This window comes from Lathyrus oleraceus, chromosome 2 (assembly GCF_024323335.1).
Source record: "Lathyrus oleraceus cultivar Zhongwan6 chromosome 2, CAAS_Psat_ZW6_1.0, whole genome shotgun sequence".
NCBI classification, from domain to species: Eukaryota; Viridiplantae; Streptophyta; class Magnoliopsida; order Fabales; family Fabaceae; genus Lathyrus; species Lathyrus oleraceus.
The window spans coordinates 120,898,863-120,914,730 of NC_066580.1; positions in this window are offsets into that span (position 1 = coordinate 120,898,863).

Consider the following 15,868-nt stretch of genomic DNA (forward strand, 5'->3'; position numbering starts at 1 on the left):
TCACAATGATGAAGGGATACTGGGGATGTCTTCAGTGCTCTCCCAAGGATGGTAAGATTCTCGACAGGGTAAGACATTTGTCCTTATTCCTGGCATGTTTGTATCCTCTTCCTCCGAAACCTTTTTGTGGTTTCCTCTCCCGAGCAAAAGATGTGAAACTCCCTTTCCTTCTCAGCAGATGAGATCCTGGGTAGGGATATTATTTGGTTGACCTTTGGAAGCTTCTGGTTGGTGTTTTATCCCCATAAGGATCCATCATCTCCTTTGATAGTTTCCCCGGTGAAGTCGCCATGATCATGTTCTCAACTGGAATGACTGATGCTCATTCCCCTGTAGAGATCTTTGTTGTCCTGGCTTTCTCTCTTTAGATATGGTACCGGATGTTTGTGTTTGGTTCGTTGGACCTGTTTGTGTTAGAAATGTCTGTTTGTCAGCATTCATTATACATAAACCATGCATATATGCATAGTGATAACATTCTAATATTCATGTCGCATTATTTTCCATATATCTTTGATTGTTATCTCTTGTTTAAGGGTATTATGTTTCCCCAAGCAGATGTTGGTGATTGATCTCTCCATATAAAGTCAGCCCCATAAGCAGAAAGTGTTTATCCTTTCTTCCGTAGTCCCCACCGAATTATGTCCTCGTGGATGATGGTTGTTTCTGTTTCCTCCCAACACATATCTTTGAATGGAATTCCCCATTGAGTTATATCCTCAAAGGGACAAGTCTTGTTTCATCGTGCCTCTCTAATTTGACCCTAGATTTGCCTCTTGTGTCTGCTTCCTGCACTTCCCCGTGGTCTAGATGAATAGTGGCTCATTAACCAGTAATTATCCATCTTTTCCCCTACGGAATATGTGGTTTTCTACCCTCATACCGGTAGTTGTGAACCCCGTTTTATCCCCTGGCAGAGTTAACCTTTTTGTTCACCCTAACCGATAACGGTTACTTTTCCGTGGTTTTCTACCCAGTATCCGGTAGATGTAATCCCCTCCTTGACGGTTATCTTTATCCAATATTCGATATTGATATTCCTTCACCCCTTTTCTTTTGAGCATATCTCCCAGTAACCGGTGATATGTCTCCTGGATCGTTGCCTTTGTCAATGTATCCCCAGTGAGTCATCTCTCATTTACCCTTTGTTGGTAATGATTGTTTCTCCCCTGGATTGGTCATCACTATGTACCTAGTATTCGGTATCCCGATGCCCTTGCTTTTCGGTCGATTTATCCTTTATTAACCCAGTAATCGGTTGTGGATAATCTTCCATGCGAGTATGTTATCTATGTTCTGACGGTAATAGATAATATATCTCATGCACTCTTTGGTCAAAGTCTTTTGTTCTTCCCCAGTCGAGTAAGATTCGTATCCCTTTTGTGGAATCGAATGACCATCCTATAATCGAGTTTGCTTTTAGCCCTCTTTTGGATGATGAGTGTCTTGGTAATATTGCCCAATTCACGCTTTGGTTGGTCACCTATTATATGCCCAGTAACCGGTATCCCTGGTGTTCCTTCCTCCCTGCTCCCTATTATGACTTTTTGTCCCTTGCGGAGTCGGATTTTCCTGAGTTGAAATATACCTTTCTAGGTCTTCCTCAGATGATTTCAGATGTTTGATATCTCTCACCTTTATACCAGTCTTAGATATTCATTCTTCCCGAGCATGATGTTCTCTCACCCTTATACCGGTGTTCAGATCGCATGCCTCTTTGAGCTTATTACCCAGTAACCGGTAATACCTCATCCTGTTGCTTCCCCATAGGAGTCTTGTTTGGGTGTTTCCCTAAGCGAAGTCCCTTAGTGGATTCTCCCAGCCTGAGTCCGGATTTTTGTATCCGAAGTATCCGTTGCGGATAATTTTTGCTGTATTGGCATATTCCCCAATACATGCATCTTTGAGTCAGCTCGAGTTCTTCCATTGATTTATTTCGTGGATTTCCTTCGTGTCTCTCAGTAAGTTTCAAGTCGTGACCTGCTTACGCATTTTTATCCCTTTACTCCCCAGAAAAGTCCCTAGAGTCTCGGTCCCATTTATGAGTATGTTACTCTTATGGATTTTCAATTATTCCTGATTTCTTTCTTTCTTTGTGGACACATATCCCCACAGAGTGTTACCATTTGCATACATACATTTGCATCATGAGGTCTCTTAGGGACCAAAATTCGTCTCTTTGTTGTTATTTAAGCCTATTCTACCTCGTCGAGACGAAGATTTTAACCTTCACTTCTCCAGCTAGAATGACCTTAAATATGGGCATCTGTAAGACCCCAATTTTGGCCCTAAGATCCCTCATGGCATCACAACATTGCATTTGCAAAGCCTCAAGGATCATAAGCATCTTGGTTCCCCTTGCCTTTGGGTAGGACCTCTTGTGAGTGGTTTGAGATCACCAAGCATGCTTGAATTGTATATTGTTGCTTTTCTCATTTTTGTTTACTAACCAAAAGCACAAAAATATGTCACTAACATCTTTTGTTTGTAGCTTGAGCAGTCACAAGATCTAAAAGCTTCTAGGCGATCCTTTGTGCAATGATATGGCCAAGAGAAGATGAAGGCAAGCATGGCAATGGTTCCCAAAGCTCTCATCCATCAAATGTGCCTCCCTAGTATCTCAATTCATCATTTTGATCAAAGCAAATCAAAGGGTTTGAGGTTTGTGTCCCAAAGAAACCCTAATTCATCTGATCAGCTACAATGCCTTGCTCATGAAGCAACCTCAACCCATGGTCAAATGCAATCAAGGGAAGTTCTTTAATTCATCATTCCATGCATATTTTAACTTATTTGAGTATCCTCAATCATCAATTCATCAAGATATGGGTTGTGGACTTGAGAAGTTGATCAGTCAATTCATCTGACTATTTTGAAATGCACTGAGACCTAACGTTTTGTGTGTTAGTCAAATGGAGATGATACCAAGAGAAAAAATGTTCTTAAGGACAATATTAACAACTTTCATGTTCATCAAAATTGGATTTGAAGCATGGAAAGTCATCTCCCATTCCAAAACATTATAGGTCATTTTGACAGAAACCCTAATTTTGGGTCAACTTCCCAAGAACATAACTCATTCATTGTTTATGATTTTGAGGTGGAACCCAATGAATTGGAAATCTTATTGTGTCTACTTGAAAAGTTATGTTGAACAAAATTTCAAAATCTCAAAATAAATACATGTGATAATGCAAAACATTATAGGTCACTTTGGGCCAAATGCATTGAAATGGAAAAAAGTCCAACTTCAAAAGCCCATAACGTCTTCATAAAAAATCCAAATGATGCAAACTTTAAGTCCAAATTGATTGTCTTGAAAATATATACAACTTTCACGTTGAAGGTTTTATCATTTGGAGCTTGCTTCATTGAGACAGAAGGGCTTGAACATTGGCCAAATTTGGAAACTTCACCAATGCATGTTTTGCACCTTATACTTTAAACTCAAATTTCACTAATTTCCAATGCCCAATTGAAATTTTGATCAACATATCATTTATTCCTTATACAATGAGCTTTCTAACCATTACTCATGAGGTAGCATTTGGAGTTTGGAAGCACCATTTTCGAAGGCATGAAGATTTAGTGCATTTTGTGAAATTCAATTTAAATTGCCATGCATGAGCTGTTTATACTTCTTGTACACGTCCATTTGCAATTCACATGAGCTCAGCAGGTCATTCCAATACTCATTGGGCCTTCCACATGATCACACAAGCCCATGCAATGAAAATCCATTTGCCATGCACACGAGTAAACTCACTTGTTCAACCATTTCCAGCTATAAATACATGTGCTATGCTTCATAATTAACCAACCTAAGGGCGCCTGAAATGCTGCAAGAGTGAATCCTCAACCATACAAAAGGAACTAAGTTCATTTTTCTTCAAAAATTCAGATCTGAAATTCAATTGCATTTGGTTGAATTTTCATATCTAAAGTTCCTAAACCTTCATCATTTGATCCATTGAAGTTCTGTTTTGCAAAAGGAGCCAAGGAAAGGGACTCAAATCTTCATAATCCAAAGGTGTGGATCAACTGGTTTTTGCTTCGAATCTCTTTGTTCTTTGACCTATTGAACTTGATATTGTGTTGTCTGAAGTCCTCTCTATAGAGGCATCATTGCTGAGTGTTTAATTTTTGAAATCGAGCAAGTTCATGATGAACACCATCAAGCTCCCATCTCTGATTTCTCTCATAATAGGAATCTAGAGTGGAAGTGAGTGGTATAGGAGTGATGTACATCACTTCCTCTTTCGAACGGTGCCTAGATCGTCCATTTTAATGAACATTTGCATCTCTGCATTTTTTGAGCTTCGCCGGAGCTCACCGGAGAAGACGGTGGCGCTGGCCACCGTCCCATTGCCAGATTGATTGTGAGCCACACGATGCGTTTGCCATATCTAATCTCCACCCTCCAATGATATGACTTATTTTAACTCAGTGTGTGGTTGCATTGACTGAGGACTTTGGTGCGCGCGCATGCCATGACCATTAGATCCTCCACGTCAATTAATGAGGATCCATCCAACGCTTCCTGATTTTTGCTATTTTCCAATTTCTTATTTTATTTTCTTTATTTCCTTTTATTTCAAAAATTCATAACTCTTTTATTATTGGTCCAAAAAATATGGGACCAATTACATCATTTCTCTTTTTAATTCTAGTTTTTAAAAATGATTTTTAATATTTTTTATTTTATCATTTGATATTTTTTGTGAATTTTCTATTTTCTGGTTATTTGAATTCATTTTAAATAGTTTTTGATATGCAAAAAATACAAAAAGATTTTCTCAGCCTATTTGAATGATGATGGATCTATGAAAAATATTCTCATCAATTTTTTAATTGATTTGAGATTTATTTGAGATTTTAGTTCAATTAGGTTATTTTTATTCATTTTTAATTGATTAAAAATAGTTTCTGACTTTTAAAAATGTTGAAATTTTTTGTCAAGCTTTGTTTGACCATGTTGAACTTGGGATAATTCACTTGGACTTTTTAAAGTTGATTTGAAGTGAATTTGAAGTTTGACCTTTCTTTAATATTTTAATTCAAGTTTATTTTCAAATATTAAAAATGCCAAAAATATTTTGTTCATTTCTTGACTTCCAATATTCATCCCACTTCTGTTTTTGATAGTTTGACCATGATCCTCAATGTCATTGGTCAACACTTGTTGATTGGTATATTCCATTTTATTTTTATGCACTTTATTCTTTTCATTTCCATTATCCATCTTCTTCTTCTTCTTTTTCTTTTCTTTTGGATCAATGAGTTAAAGGTTGATAAGTTAGCATTGATTAGGGAGATTTAATCTTCCTTGATTCAAATCTAATTCATCTTGATCAAATGATCAAGTGAATGGCTTTGCATTAAGGATAGATTGCTTCCTAAATCATGCAAAGAACTTAAACCAATACGAGATCATTTCTCTTCTTCTTCTTTGGCATGGCATGTTGTTGGAACTTGGTTCACTAATCAAGACTTCTAACTTGTGTTATTGCATACATTATTATTGACCGGCCTCAGATAGTTGTGACTTCTACGTAAGTCCAATTACGATTGCTTAACATAGCGCTAAATTTGCCTTATGGCACACTAACTACCAACATTAACCATTAACAATTAACATTTACTTTTTGCACTTTACATTTATGCAATTTATCATCGTTATACATATTATTCATTTGCTTTTTCCTTTGCTCATTTGAGCACATGTTTATGTTAATGCAATTTGCCTTTTGCTCACTTGAGCACATAATTGTGTATATATCATTGTGTTTGCGTTTTGATTGTTGTTGACCAAATGCAAACAAATGGACAAAAGGACTTAGATAATTAGGACCTTACCTAAGCTAATGGAGTTTGAAGACCAACTAGGCCTCATGCCTTTAGAGTGCTTAAAAATTTCAAAGAGCAACTAGGCCTCATGCCTTTAGAATGCTTAAAGCTTGAAGATGAACATTGAAAGGACTAAATTATAAACTCCCTCTTGTCTATTCTTTGATTGCATTATGGAACTTTTTAATGTGTGTGTTCTTGTGCTAGGGATTCCAACATTGAGCCTAAGTGAGGAACCATTGCCATGAGCTCCTAAGAGAGAAAGATTTAAGAGCCATTGAAGAGCTTTCCAAGAGCTAAATTGATTGTTGATTGCTTGAGCTTACTATTATTTTGTTTATATATTCCAAAGGATGGGAGCTACTTGGATCATCAATATGATCTCAAGAGAGGAACTCCATTTGTGGTCTTGTTCTCTTTTCCCTTATCTCTTGTATGATTAGGACTTTAGGCTTTCTGCTTCTTCTCTCCACTCTAACCAAAGCCAAAACTTTTGTGCAAACATTTAACATTTGTTTTCAAATATTAGAAACCTAAGCCTTATGCTTTTGACTTTCTAACTTCTTTTCATAACACTTATTTTGAATTGAACTTCTAAATCAACTTTGACCATATTTTGTACATACTTTTCATTGGTAATTATAACCCATTCAAATGCTTTTTGTGGTTTCAATGGCCACTTTCTTAATCAAATTTTTCATAACCTTTAGCTATTAGGTTTGAGTTATCCTTGAGGTAGATGTAATACTCACCTATATCCTTAGTGACGGACAATGAGTGTTCCATGCTTATTATAGGATTAACCCCTCACTAGCATGATGAAGCTATCCTCACATGGTGGATTTGTGGTTTTAGGTTGAGTTTTCTCCCTTGGATAACAAAAGACCTTAAGGATTTTGGACCAATCAATTCACCAACTCATTTTAAGATTTTTACCCCGAACTACGAGGTTTTGATCCTAATCTTTTTTAAGATGGTACGTAGGCAATGGGTTTATCCATCCGAACACAAAATGTAAATAACTTGTATATTCTCTTCTCATCTCTTCAATCATGTTTGCACAAATAAATTTTCACAAAATACCAACCTTACAACAAGTATGAAAAGGGCTCCCTAGGAGTACCTAGGATGTTTTGGGTGCTTAAAACCTTCCCATTGCATAACCAACCCCCTTACCCAGATCTCTGACATTTTTACTAGTTTTTGATTTGATAAAACTTTTAGGTTTTTGTTCGCTTTCTAACCATTCCTTTGGATAAATAGAAGTGCGATGGCGACTCGATTTGTATGGTTTACCTTGGATTTAGTCAATATCTCTAATGGTAACGAATACCCCGCTACAACACCGATACAGAGGATCGCGGAACTGCATCAACACACTCATCAGACCTTCATCCACCTTGGTAGAAATAATAGACAGAAGCTTTCCATGGCGAGTTTTGAACTCCAAGGGTTCTAATACATAAGATGCCAAACTCCTTAACTCTTTCAAGTTGGGTTGTCTGAAACTGTACTTCTTCGTATTCCTTCTTTTCTTATCTATGTCTGAAATTTTGCAAATAGACCTCTTAAGTTCCTTGAAAAATCTTTATTGTTGATGACATGAATGCGAATGAATGCATGAACGCATGGATGCAACAATCACACTCAAGGATCAAGCAAGTCACACCACACAAAGGTCACGGGATGGCTCAAGTCATCATCAATATCAATCATCCATTTTGGTGGATTATGGTTTACACCTTATCAACACCCAAGTTCCATTGATATTGAGGATATACGAGAACGGATCAACCGCGAATCAAAGGCTTGTTGAGAGTCACGAGCATGGAGTCTCGGTTGAGAATCACCCAATGGGAGTGTACTATGGTTAAACCTGACAATCATGTTCTAAGAAGGTCCCCATAGTCATCATCTCATCTTTCGGATATTATCGGATAAAACGACTACTCGTCCTCCAAAAATATTCTCGAGAGAGACTCTTATGAGTGTAGTATCGCGTAACAATCGCCTCAAGTCTTACACTTGAACGACCTTCGCACTATGTCCTAAAATAGGCCAAGATGGGCTAGGTATCTAAGGTCCTTGGCTTCTAAGATTTATATTGGAAAGAGTAATGCCTAACCACGACTACTCGTGTGACATTATTGATCCCAACAAGACCTCCACCAAGTGAATGGGCTTGCAAGTCAACTTGTTAAGGAATAACTCCACACAAGTCAACAAGACAATGCCATTCTCCTATCATAAGTGCACTCGAGTTCGGGTATAGAACTCATCTCACAAGATACCACCAAGCATACAAGCATTTAATATATCAAGCAATTCATACATTACAAACAATACAGTCATCCCAAATTTTCACAAAAATATGTCACTAATAAATATAGACATACAACACACATAAGCGAAAAGTAGGCTAAACCCACTAGGAAGATATGTTACATTTCCCCAGCAGAGTCGCCATTTTTCTATAGTGGGGTTTTCGTTACCTTTAGGTTTATTGACTAAACCAAAAGTAAACATACAATTCGAGTCTCCACCACACTTTTATTTGTCCAAAGGAAAAGTTAAAAAGCGAACAAAAGCCAGGGTAAGAAGTTTTTCAAATCAAAAACTAATAAAAATGTCAGAGATCTAGGTAAGGGGGTTGGTTATGAAATGGGAAGGTTTTACGCACCCAAAACATCCTTAGTACTCTAAGGGAACCCTTTTTACAAATATGTGTTGTAGGTTGGTATTTGTGAAAAGATTTGTACAAAATATTGGGGGGATGAGAAGAGAATAGATTATATTTACAAATTTTGTTGTTTGAATGGATGAACCCATTGCCTACGTACCATCACAAAGGAGGGTCAAAACCTCGTAGTTCGGGGTAAAAATCTCAAAGATTGGTGAATTGATTTGATCAAAAGCCTTAAGGTCTTTTGTTATCAAAGGGAGAAAACTCAACCTAAACCAACAATCCACCATGCGAGGAAGGCTTCAACATACTAGTGAGGGGTTAACCTTATAATAAGTATGGAAGACTTATAATCCAATCACTAAGGATAAGGTGAGATTTACATCAACCACTATGATAACTCAAACCTATGACTAATGTTTTTGAAAAGGTTTTAACAAGGTGGCCATTGGAACCACAAAACAACTTGAAATGAGTTATATTTACAAGTTAGATTTATTTACAAAATGAGGTCAAAGTTGAATTAAAGTTTATTCACAATGAGTATTTATGAAAATGGGTTTGAAAAATCAAAGGCATAAGGCCTAAGTTTCTAGTTTTGAAACAATATCAAAGTTTGAAGAAAAAAGATTTCGGCTTGGTTAGAGTGGGGAGAAGAAGAGAAGGGCTAGTCCTAAAGCAAACAAAGATAAGAGAGGAAATATAAACCCTTGGAGTTCCTTTTCTTGAAATCATAAAGATGATTCAAGATGCTCCTTTCCTTTGGACTTAGCAAACACTCAAGCAATCAAACAATTTGGATTCAAGCTCATATGATCTCCATTTGGCTTGTCTCTCTTAACTTGGATACTCATGACAATGGTCCTTTTTTCACAATCTCGAGGTAGGATCCATATCACACAAGGGCAAACGTCAAAAAGTTCACAAACACAATAAGGGTAATGGACAAAGAATAAGTTTGGATGAGAAGTCCTTTAAGATCAACTTTGGATTTTAGCATTCTAAAGGCATGAGGCCTAGTTGCTCTTCAACAAATTTAGCATTCTAAAGGCATGAGGCCTATTTGCTCTTGAACTCCTTTAAGCATAGGTAAGTCCTAATTCTAAGTCCTTTCTCCTTTTGCAAATGATTCACACAAAAACAAAGACAAAACAAACACAAGATAATATATTTATATACAATAATGAGCTCAAATGAGCAAAAGGAAAATGACATAAACATAAAATATGTGCTCAAGTGAGCAAAGGGAAAAGCAATATGAATAAATAAGCAAGAAAGAAATGGCATTAAAAGTAAAAGGCAAGAAATTAAATGCTCAAATTAAAGTTAGTGATTAGTGGAGGTTATGTTAGCTTGTCATAAGACAATGTAGCGCTATGTTAAGCAATCGTAAGTGGACTAATGTAGTAGTCACACCTATCAGAGGCGGGTCAATAAAAATATAGGCAAATAACACAAGTTAGAGATCATGACTAGTAAGCCAAGCTCCATAAACTTGCCATGCCAAAACAAAAGGGGAAGGGCCTTGTATTGACTTTAGGTTATTTGCTTGACCAAGAAGCAACCTATCTTGGACACAAAACAACTCACTTGATCATGGATCAAGTTGATTTGGTTTGGATCAAAGAAGGTTAAACCCCTCATTTGTCAAGACCAACCATAAGACATTAACTCATTGGCCATTAATGGAAAGAATGGGATGAAGATGAAAGGGAGGGAAAAAGAAGACAAATATCAAGTCCAATTGATCAAATATGAACCAAGTCATCATCAATCAATGCCAAACAGAAAAGGAATGAAGATTACAAGTCAACAATATTTTTTTTGATCTATTTTAAATTAAAATAAAATGCAAATAAAAAATAAACAAATAAAGTCAAACCTCAAATTCAATTTAAATTAACTTCAACAAGTCCGATTAAATTCTCATAGGTCTAACATGGTCAAACAAGCTTTGCCTAATTTTCTCAATAATTTTGGAAACCAGAAAGTATTTAAAAGCAATTAAAAATAATTAAAAATAACACAAAATGGATTAAAATCTCAAATAAATCTCAAATCAAATAAGAAATTGATGAGACTATTTTTTATTGACTTATCATGATCCATAAATTGTAGGAAAATATTTTTGGATTTTTCGAATATCAGAAAGTATTTTAAAATGAATTAAAACTCTTAAAAAACCAAATAATTCACCAAAAATATTAAATGAAGTCACAAAAATAATTAAAAATCAAAATATGAAACTAGATTTTTCAAGAAATTTTTTGGAATTGGTCTCATATTTTTGTGACTTCAAATAAATTTTTTATGAATTTTTGAAAATAAAAGGAATTAACTGAAAGTAAAAGAAAATAGAAATAATTGAAAATTGCGCAGCCACTGGATCAGGCTCATTAATTGACGTGGCAAGGAGAAGCGGTCCAGATGTGAGGGCGCATGGTGAACATAAGTCAAACGCGCAGCAACACGTATTAAATGAAGTAAGCAAAATGAAAGATCAGGATTAAAACGTGGCAAGGCAATCCAATGGTTAGGAAGATGCACACGTGGTGATGGTGGTGGAAACCACCATCTTCTCAGGTGAGCTACCAGAATCCGACCACCACTGTGCATAGAATTTTTTTTAACAAAAATGAAAAACAAGGACATGAAATTGAAGCTCGTGTAATGTACATCACCAATGTATCCATGGATCTTCCTCACTCTTCCTATATTGAGAGAAATGTGAGATGGAAGATCATGGTGTAACAACTGTAAATGCACAAAATGGAAAATTGAAACCACCATTGGCTTGCCTTAAGTGTGAGGACTTCAGAAAACCACACAAACAAGAGAATACTACATTGAATTGCAAGTTCTAGATCCAAAAAGTTTGAAGTTCTACCTCTGAATTGGAGCTCTTAAGGCCACGATTTCTTCAAGATCTTGATTCCTCTTCACTCTAGGGATGCAATGGAGATGATAGGCTAAGGAATTGAGCTTTGAAAGTCAACTAATGACGTTGAATTTCAAGCTTGAAGGTGAAGAAATTTTTTGGAAAATTCCTTTGTTATTGGTTAGGATTTCAGTGCTGCAGTATTTCAGATCTCCAAAAGGTTATGAAATGAAGCTCATGAGGTGTTTATTTATAGCTGGATGTGGCTGACTTCATACTTCCCTCGTGTGCATGGAATTTGAAAATGGATATGCATGGGCCTGTACAGGCGCATGTGAGGCCCAATGATAGGTACAAAACCAAGCTGAATTCATTTGGAATGGAATTGGATATGTACATGAAGTGGAATTAGCTTGCACATTAAGTTTCATCATGAAATGTTAAAATGAACATAAAGAAAGAGCTCTTCGGAACTCACACATGGTAAATCCAAAATAGCATTGTGAGTAATGGTTGGAAAGCCCTTGAAATAAGGAACAAAAGTCATGTTGGACAAAAATTCATTTGGAATTTGGAAATTAATGAAAACTGGTTGTGAAAATTTAGGTACAAAACATGTTTAAGTCACCTTTGAAAATTTTCACCAAAAGCAAGCCTATTCAAGCCCTTCTGTTTCCATGATGCAAGCTTCAAATGGAAAAACCTCCAATATCAAAGTTGTAGTTCCTTTCAAGATGATAAGTTTAGACATAAATGTTTTATCATTTGGATTTTCCATGACAAAGTTATAGGCATTTGAAGTTGGGTACTTTTTCAAATCCAATGAATTAGGTCCAAGGTGACCTATAATGTTTTGTATTATCACATGTATTTCTTTTAGGATTATAAAATTTTGTCCAACAAAACATTTGAATTATACATCTTAATATTTCCAATTCATTTGGTCTCACCAAAAATCATAAAAATTAAGGGAGTTGTGTCCTTGGTAAGTTGACCCAAAATTAGGGTTTCAGTCAAAATAACCTATAATGTTTTGAAATGAATGATGACCTTCCAAGTTTCAAATGTATTTTTGATGAACATGAAAGTTGTTAAGATGGTTCGCAAGATCATTTTTTCTCTTGGGGTCATCTTCATTTGACAAAAACATCAAAAGTTATATTTCAGTGATCCTCAGTTTAGTCAGATGACTTGACTGGTCAACTTTTCAAGGCCAAACTTGTAATCTCGATGAATGAATAATTTAGGATCCTCAAATAGGTTCAAATATGCATAAAATAATGAATGAAATAACTTCCCTTGATTAAATTTGATCATAGGTTGAGGTTGTTTCATGAGCAAGGCACAATCAAGGCACAGTTGAATTAGGGTTTCCTTGGGAAACAATCCTCAATCCCTTTGGGTTATCTTGATCAAATTGGAAAATTGAGATACTTGGGAGACATATATGATGATTAGGAACTTTTGTAGACCATTGTCATGCTTTTTCTCATCTTCATCTAGCCATTGCATTGAGCTTAGGAGCCTCCTAGGAGCATGGGAGCACATGATCACTTGAGCTTCAAAACAAAGAGAGATAGTGACATATTTTTGTGCTTTTGGTTAGTAATACAAAATAAGAAAAGCAATAATATACAATACAAGCATGCTTGGTGGTCTCAAACCACTCACACAAGTCCCAACCCTAAGGTTAAGGAGCCAAACATGCTATGATCCTTGAGGCAATGCACTTGTGCAATAACATGATGCCATGAGGGATCTTAGGGTCAAAATTAGGGTCTTACAGATTAGATTTATTTACAAGTTTGATTTAAGAAAAGAATTTAAAAATTCAATGGCATAAGGCCAAAGTTTCTAATTGAAATAAGGTCAAAATTTGAAATCACAAATAAAGAAGGTTTTTGAAAAAGGGGAGAGATTTTGGAATTTAAGAAGTGGGAGGAGATGAAGAGACTAATCCTAAGCATAAAATTAAAAGTTAAGAGTTGAAAAGATCTGACTAATGGGATGCAATCCAACAGACAAGAATGTCATATAGAAAACCCAATTTCCCTTTGGACTTTGAATCAAGCAATTCAACAAGCAATTGGCAATATCAGACATCATGAAGATCAAGGCATCAAATAAAGATAGCCACATCCAATCAAGCAACTCCATAACTAGCAGTCTTCTTTGTCTTCTCATGTACCAGACGAAATACTCCTTGAATGACTCAGAATAAGGCATTAGACATGAGATCAAAATAATAGTTGCATCAAGACCATGTAGCAGATGAGTTCTTGTGAATCCCAATACTTGCATCAGATGAAGGCTCAAATCACAATAACTTGGTCTTAAAAATGTTGGCATTGGCCAAGTCCTTTTGCATAGGGAATGTTGCCTAATCCTAAGTCCTAAATTTCAGATCAAACCCAACAGTCCACACAAACATTTTTTAGGGTTTTTGTTGTTCATTAGGTATTTTAAGGTCCTAAGACCATAAACACAAACAAAATACACAAACAAATATATACAATCACAATATATGGCTCAAACGAGCAAAGATAAAATGGCATAAACATAAACAAGTTAAATGATATGTAAATGACAATGAATGGTAAATGACTTAAAATTAAATTGCATAAAGTAAATTACTTGAAAGTAAAGCAATATTAACAAGAATTAGTCAAATGTTAGTCAAAGTTAATTATATGTTAGTGGTGTTTCACTTTTCAATTCATTAAGTCATTCTTTGGAGAACACTCAACCAATTCACAAGCATGGATCCTTGAACCAAGACATCTTCCAAAGGAAGGAAAAAAGGCTAAGTTTCCATACAATACCATGAAAGATGGGAGACATACAATCTCACTTACTAGAATGTCATGCCTTTAGGGTCAAATTTATCTATATGTTAAGCAATCGTAATTGGACTTATGTAGAAGTCACAACTATCTGAGGTCGGGAAATAAAAATTTAAGTGCTAATGCATGTTAGAGATTTGGTATAATAAACCAAACTCCTAAAACATACCATACACTAAAAAGAAAAGATCACAAGGGATTGACCTATCTCATCCATACTTATATTGGTTCATCTGACACAAAGTCATTGATGAACCAATTAGCCTTAGGACATTGAGACATCATTGGTCAATCAAAAGAATGGGAAAGAATGGGGATGAAGATGAAGAGGGAGGGGAAAGGAGATAAACCCAAATTGGTCATGGGAGGAATTTTATCAAATTCAAATCATTCATTCATTTTGGGAGATGAAATGTACATTTCATCAATCCCGTAAATCCATTGATTTTAATCCAACAAAAGTCAAATCAACCTTGACCAAGGTCCAAACAAATAGTCAAACATCACAAGACCCTAAAAATGGCTCAACACAATTTTTACACAATTAATCAATTAAAAATTAAATGAAAAATGCATTAAAATTCAAATTAATTGGTAAAAACCTAAAATATCTTCAAAATACCAAATAAATGGCCAAGAGATTTATTCAAGGTCAAACAAGGTCAAAGGACCTTAGACAAAAAATTTCATGATTTTTGAAAAGTCAGAAGTATTTTTAAACAATTAAAAATATGCACAAAAACATTTAATTCATGAAAAATATCAAAATTAATCCAAAAAATAATTTTAATTCAGAAAATGAAAGAGAAAAATATTTAAATATTTTTGATGAAAGTTCCATATTTTTTGGATTAAAAATCAAATTAATATGAATTAAACAAAATAAAGCAATTAAATGAAAAATCAGAAAATACAAAAAAATAAGGGCCACCATATCTCCCTCATTAAATGAGGTGGCAGATCTGATGGTCATGCACGCGCTATCCATGGTGGACTCAAGTCAAAGCGCCACACACGTGGTAATCAAAACCAATGGCCAAGATTAGAACGATGGACTAGGATCAGATGGTTGGAACTTTGTCAACACACCATCGGAGCCCTAACTCTGGTTATCTTCTCCGGTGAGGACCACCAGACTGGTCCAACCAAAACTCTATGAAAAATGAAAAATGAATACATTAATTTAAAGAGAAAATGCTCAGGAGCACAAATCTGACCTCCATTTCTTCCAATTCCAAGTATATTGAAATATACATGGATTTGAAATTTGAGGTTCATGATCTGAGCTGCTTCGATTTGACTTCAAAGCAACTCAATTTTGTTGCCTCCATTGGTAGGACTTAAGCAAACCAGAAATCACAAGTAATAGCGAATAATTAAGAGAGAATCGAAGAGATGAAGTTTCTGAATTTTCACCTTCGAGTTGCTTCAAATTTGCTTGATCTTGATTTGGATTTGCTTGATTCCTCTTCCTCTTGCTTGCAGTGATCAATTGAGATGGAAAGGGAAATGAATTCTTGGAGTTTGAATTTCAAAACAGAAGGTGAAATTAAAACTCGATTTCAATTGAAATCTTCAAGAACTCTTTGGAATTAGGGGTTTGAATTGTCTTGGCAA